We start from the raw sequence: 7,674 nt of genomic DNA on the forward strand, positions 1-7,674 counted from the left end.
GTGATGGAGTAAGATGGATGGATGTGATGGAGTGAGATGGATGGATGTGATGGAGTAAGATGGGTGGATGTGATGGAGTGAGATGGATGGATGTGATGGAGTAAGATGGGTTGATGTGATGGAGTAAGATGGGTGGATGTGATGGAGTGAGATGGATGGATGTGATGGAGTAAGATGGGTGGATGTGATGGAGTAAGATGGATGGATGTGATGGAGTGAGATGGATGGATGTGATGGAGTAAGATGGGTGGGTGTGATGGAGTGAGATGGATGGATGTGATGGAGTAAGATGATGGATGTGATGGAGTAAGATGGATGGATGTGATGGAGTAAGATGGATGGATGTGATGAAGTAAGATGGGTGGATGTGATGAAGTAAGATGGGTGGATGTGATGAAGTAAGATGGGTGGATGTGATGGAGTGAGATGGATGGATGTGATGGAGTAAGATGGGTGGGTGTGATGGAGTAAGATGGATGGATGTGATGGAGTAAGATGGGTGGATGTGATGAAGTAAGATGGGTGGATGTGATGAAGTAAGATGGGTGGATGTGATGGAGTGAGATGGATGGATGTGATGGAGTAAGATGGGTGGATGTGATGGAGTAAGATGGATGGATGTGATGGAGTAAGATGGGTGGATGTGATGAAGTAAGATGGGTGGATGTGATGAAGTAAGATGGATGGATGTGATGGAGTAAGATGGATGGATGTGATGGAGTGAGATGGGTGGATGTGATGGAGTAAGATGGATGGATGTGATGGAGTAAGATGGGTGGGTGTGATGGAGTAAGATGGATGGATGTGATGGAGTAAGATGGGTGGATGTGATGGAGTAAGACTATTGATGTGATGGAGTAAGATGATGGATGTGATGGAGTAAGATGGATGGATGTGATGGAGTAAGATGGGTGGATGTGATGGAGTAAGACTATTGATGTGATGGAGTAAGATGATGGATGTGATGGAGTAAGATGGGTGGATGTGATGGAGTAAGATTGGTGGATGTGATGGAGTCAGATGGTGGATGTGATGGAGTGAGATGGATGGATGTGATGGAGTAAGATGGGTGGATGTGATGGAGTGAGATGGGTGGATGTGATGGAGTAAGATGGATGGATGTGATGGAGTAAGATGGGTGGATGTGATGGAGTAAGATGGATGGATGTGATGGAGTCAGATGGGGGATGTGATGGAGTAAGATGGGTGGATGTGATGGAGTAAGATTGGTGGATGTGATGGAGTCAGATGGGGGATGTGATGAAGTAAGATGGGTGGATGTGATGGAGTAGGATGGGTGGATGTGATGGAGTAGGATGGGTGGATGTGATGGAGTGAGATGGATGGATGTGATGAAGTAAGATGGGTGTAAGTGATGGAGTAAGATGGGTGGATGTGATGGAGTAAGATGGATGGATGTGATGGAGTGAGATGGATGGATGTGATGAAGTAAGATGGGTGGATGTGATGGAATAAGATGGGTGGATGTGATGGAGTAAGATGGGTGGATGTGATGGAGTAAGATGGGTGGATGTGATGGAGTAGGATGGGTGGATGTGATGGAGTAAGATGGATGGATGTGATGGAGTGAGATGGATGGATGTGATGAAGTAAGATGGGTGGATGTGATGGAATAAGATGGGTGGATGTGATGGAGTAAGATGGGTGGATGTGATGGAGTAAGATGGGTGGATGTGATGGAGTAGGATGGGTGGATGTGATGGAGTAAGATGGATGGATGTGATGGAGTGAGATGGGTGGATGTGATGGAGTAAGATGGGTGGATGTGATGGAGTAAGATGGGTGGATGTGATGGAGTAGGATGGGTGGATGTGATGGAGTAAGATGGATGGATGTGATGGAGTGAGATGGGTGGATGTGATGGAGTAAGATGGATGGATGTGATGGAGTGAGATGGATGGATGTGATGGAGTAAGATGGGTGGGTGTGATGGAGTAAGATGGGTGGATGTGATGGAGTAAGATGGATGGATGTGATGGAGTAAGATATGTGGATGTGTTGGAGTAAGATGGATGGATGTGATGGAGTAAGATGGATGGATGTGATGGAGTAAGATGGATGGATGTGATGGAGTAAGATGGGTGGATGTGATGGAGTAAGATGGATGGATGTGATGGAGTAAGATGGGTGGGTGTGATGGAGTAAGATGGGTGGATGTGATGGAGTAAGATGGATGGATGTGATGGAGTAAGATGGGTGGATGTGATGGAGTAAGATATGTGGATGTGTTGGAGTAAGATGGGTGGATGTATTGGAGTAAGATGGGTGGATGTGATGGAGTAAGACTATTGATGTGATGGAGTAAGATGGATGGATGTGATGGAGTAAGATGGATGGATGTGATGGAGTGAGATGGATGGATGTGATGGAGTAAGATGGATGGATGTGATGGAGTAAGATGGATGGATGTGATGAAGTAAGATGGATGGATGTGATGGAGTAAGATGGATGGATGTGATGGAGTGAGATGGATGGATGTGATGGAGTAAGATGGATGGATGTGATGGAGTAAGATGGATGGATGTGATGGAGTGAGATGGATGGATGTGATGGAGTAAGATGGATGGATGTGATGGAGTAAGATGGGTGGATGTGATGGAGTAAGATGGGTGGGTGTGATGGAGTAAGATGGGTGGATGTGATGAAGTAAGATGGATGGATGTGATGAAGTAAGATGGATGGATGTGATGGAGTAAGATGGATGGATGTGATGGAGTGAGATGGATGGATGTGATGGAGTAAGATGGATGGATGTGATGGAGTAAGATGGGTGGATGTGATGGAGTAAGATGGGTGGGTGTGATGGAGTAAGATGGGTGGATGTGATGAAGTAAGATGGATGGATGTGATGAAGTAAGATGGATGGATGTGATGGAGTAAGATGGATGGATGTGATGGAGTAAGATGGATGGATGTGATGGAGTGAGATGGATGGATGTGATGGAGTAAGATGGATGGATGTGATGGAGTAAGATGGGTGGATGTGATGGAGTAAGATGGGTGGGTGTGATGGAGTAAGATGGGTGGATGTGATGGAGTGAGATGGATGGATGTGATGGAGTAAGATGGATGGATGTGATGGAGTAAGATGGGTGGATGTGATGGAGTAAGATGGGTGGGTGTGATGGAGTAAGATGGGTGGATGTGATGGAGTGAGATGGATGGATGTGATGGAGTAAGATGGGTGGATGTGATGGAGTAAGATGGGTGGGTGTGATGGAGTAAGATGGGTGGGTGTGATGGAGTGAGATGGATGGATGTGATGGAGTAAGATGGATGGATGTGATGGAGTAAGATGGGTGGGTGTGATGGAGTAAGATGGGTGGATGTGATGGAGTAAGATGGATGGATGTGATGGAGTAAGATATGTGGATGTGTTGGAGTAAGATGGATGGATGTGATGGAGTAAGATGGATGGATGTGATGGAGTAAGATGGATGGATGTGATGGAGTAAGATGGGTGGATGTGATGGAGTAAGATGGATGGATGTGATGGAGTAAGATGGGTGGATGTGATGGAGTAAGATATGTGGATGTGTTGGAGTAAGATGGGTGGATGTATTGGAGTAAGATGGGTGGATGTATTGGAGTAAGACTATTGATGTGATGGAGTAAGATGGGTGGATGTGATGGAGTAAGATGGATGGATGTGATGAAGTAAGATGGATGGATGTGATGGAGTAAGATGGATGGATGTGATGGAGTGAGATGGATGGATGTGATGGAGTAAGATGGATGGATGTGATGGAGTAAGATGGATGGATGTGATGGAGTGAGATGGATGGATGTGATGGAGTAAGATGGATGGATGTGATGGAGTAAGATGGGTGGATGTGATGGAGTAAGATGGGTGGGTGTGATGGAGTAAGATGGGTGGATGTGATGAAGTAAGATGGATGGATGTGATGAAGTAAGATGGATGGATGTGATGGAGTAAGATGGATGGATGTGATGGAGTGAGATGGATGGATGTGATGGAGTAAGATGGATGGATGTGATGGAGTAAGATGGGTGGATGTGATGGAGTAAGATGGGTGGGTGTGATGGAGTAAGATGGGTGGATGTGATGAAGTAAGATGGATGGATGTGATGAAGTAAGATGGATGGATGTGATGGAGTAAGATGGATGGATGTGATGGAGTAAGATGGATGGATGTGATGGAGTGAGATGGATGGATGTGATGGAGTAAGATGGATGGATGTGATGGAGTAAGATGGATGGATGTGATGAAGTAAGATGGGTGGATGTGATGGAGTAGGATGGGTGGATGTGATGGAGTAGGATGGGTGGATGTGATGGAGTGAGATGGATGGATGTGATGAAGTAAGATGGGTGTAAGTGATGGAGTAAGATGGGTGGATGTGATGGAGTAAGATGGGTGGGTGTGATGGAGTAAGATGGGTGGATGTGATGAAGTAAGATGGATGGATGTGATGAAGTAAGATGGATGGATGTGATGGAGTAAGATGGATGGATGTGATGGAGTAAGATGGATGGATGTGATGGAGTGAGATGGATGGATGTGATGGAGTAAGATGGATGGATGTGATGGAGTGAGATGGATGGATGTGATGAAGTAAGATGGGTGGATGTGATGGAGTAGGATGGGTGGATGTGATGGAGTAGGATGGGTGGATGTGATGGAGTGAGATGGATGGATGTGATGAAGTAAGATGGGTGTAAGTGATGGAGTAAGATGGGTGGATGTGATGGAGTAAGATGGATGGATGTGATGGAGTGAGATGGATGGATGTGATGAAGTAAGATGGGTGGATGTGATGGAATAAGATGGGTGGATGTGATGGAGTAAGATGGGTGGATGTGATGGAGTAAGATGGGTGGATGTGATGGAGTAGGATGGGTGGATGTGATGGAGTAAGATGGATGGATGTGATGGAGTGAGATGGATGGATGTGATGAAGTAAGATGGGTGGATGTGATGGAATAAGATGGGTGGATGTGATGGAGTAAGATGGGTGGATGTGATGGAGTAAGATGGGTGGATGTGATGGAGTAGGATGGGTGGATGTGATGGAGTAAGATGGATGGATGTGATGGAGTGAGATGGGTGGATGTGATGGAGTAAGATGGGTGGATGTGATGGAGTAAGATGGGTGGATGTGATGGAGTAGGATGGGTGGATGTGATGGAGTAAGATGGATGGATGTGATGGAGTGAGATGGGTGGATGTGATGGAGTAAGATGGATGGATGTGATGGAGTGAGATGGATGGATGTGATGGAGTAAGATGGGTGGGTGTGATGGAGTAAGATGGGTGGATGTGATGGAGTAAGATGGATGGATGTGATGGAGTAAGATATGTGGATGTGTTGGAGTAAGATGGATGGATGTGATGGAGTAAGATGGATGGATGTGATGGAGTAAGATGGATGGATGTGATGGAGTAAGATGGGTGGATGTGATGGAGTAAGATGGATGGATGTGATGGAGTAAGATGGGTGGGTGTGATGGAGTAAGATGGGTGGATGTGATGGAGTAAGATGGATGGATGTGATGGAGTAAGATGGGTGGATGTGATGGAGTAAGATATGTGGATGTGTTGGAGTAAGATGGGTGGATGTATTGGAGTAAGATGGGTGGATGTGATGGAGTAAGACTATTGATGTGATGGAGTAAGATGGATGGATGTGATGGAGTAAGATGGATGGATGTGATGGAGTGAGATGGATGGATGTGATGGAGTAAGATGGATGGATGTGATGGAGTAAGATGGATGGATGTGATGAAGTAAGATGGATGGGTGTGATGGAGTAAGATGGGTGGGTGTGATGAAGTAAGATGGATGGATGTGATGGAGTAAGATGGGTGGATGTGATGGAGTAAGATGGATGGATGTGATGGAGTAAGATGGGTGGGTGTGATGGAGTAAGATGGGTGGATGTGATGGAGTAAGATGGATGGATGTGATGAAGTAAGATGGGTGGGTGTGATGGAGTAAGATGGGTGGATGTGATGGAGTAAGATGGATGGATGTGATGGAGTAAGATGGATGGATGTGATGGAGTAAGATGGATGGATGTGATGGAGTAAGATGGATGGATGTGATGGAGTAAGATGGGTGGATGTGATGGAGTAAGATGGATGGATGTGATGGAGTAAGATGGATGGATGTGATGAAGTAAGATGGATGGATGTGATGGAGTAAGATGGATGGATGTGATGGAGTGAGATGGATGGATGTGATGGAGTAAGATGGATGGATGTGATGGAGTAAGATGGGTGGATGTGATGGAGTAAGATGGGTGGGTGTGATGGAGTGAGATGGATGGATGTGATGGAGTAAGATGGATGGATGTGATGGAGTGAGATGGGTGGATGTGATGGAGTGAGATGGGTGGGTGTGATGGAGTGAGATGGATGGATGTGATGGAGTAAGATGGATGGATGTGATGGAGTAAGATGGGTGGATGTGATGGAGTGAGATGGATGGATGTGATGGAGTAAGATGATGGATGTGATGGAGTAAGATGGATGGATGTGATGGAGTGAGATGGATGGATGTGATGGAGTAAGATGGATGGATGTGATGGAGTAAGATGGGTGGATGTGATGGAGTAAGATGGGTGGGTGTGATGGAGTAAGATGGGTGGATGTGATGAAGTAAGATGGATGGATGTGATGAAGTAAGATGGATGGATGTGATGGAGTAAGATGGATGGATGTGATGGAGTGAGATGGATGGATGTGATGGAGTAAGATGGATGGATGTGATGGAGTAAGATGGGTGGATGTGATGGAGTAAGATGGGTGGGTGTGATGGAGTAAGATGGGTGGATGTGATGGAGTGAGATGGATGGATGTGATGGAGTAAGATGGATGGATGTGATGGAGTAAGATGGGTGGATGTGATGGAGTAAGATGGGTGGATGTGATGGAGTAAGATGGGTGGATGTGATGGAGTAAGATGGATGGATGTGATGGAGTAAGATGGGTGGGTGTGATGGAGTAAGATGGGTGGATGTGATGGAGTAAGATGGATGGATGTGATGGAGTAAGATGGATGGATGTGATGGAGTAAGATGGGTGGATGTGATGGAGTGAGATGGATGGATGTGATGGAGTAAGATGGATGGATGTGATGGAGTAAGATGGGTGGATGTGATGGAGTAAGATGGGTGGGTGTGATGGAGTAAGATGGGTGGATGTGATGGAGTGAGATGGATGGATGTGATGGAGTAAGATGGGTGGATGTGATGGAGTAAGATGGGTGGGTGTGATGGAGTAAGATGGGTGGGTGTGATGGAGTGAGATGGATGGATGTGATGGAGTAAGATGGATGGATGTGATGGAGTAAGATGGATGGATGTGATGGAGTAAGATGGATGGATGTGATGGAGTAAGATGGGTGGATGTGATGGAGTAAGATGGGTGGGTGTGATGGAGTAAGATGGGTGGATGTGATGGAGTAAGATGGATGGATGTGATGGAGTAAGATGGATGGATGTGATGGAGTAAGATGGGTGGATGTGATGGAGTGAGATGGATGGATGTGATGGAGTAAGATGGATGGATGTGATGGAGTAAGATGGGTGGATGTGATGGAGTAAGATGGGTGGGTGTGATGGAGTAAGATGGGTGGATGTGATGGAGTGAGATGGATGGATGTGATGGAGTAAGATGGGTGGATGTGA

Source organism: Haliotis rufescens, unplaced genomic scaffold, assembly GCF_023055435.1.
Source record: "Haliotis rufescens isolate VD_foot unplaced genomic scaffold, xgHalRufe1.0.p SCAF_72, whole genome shotgun sequence".
Taxonomy (NCBI): domain Eukaryota; kingdom Metazoa; phylum Mollusca; class Gastropoda; order Lepetellida; family Haliotidae; genus Haliotis; species Haliotis rufescens.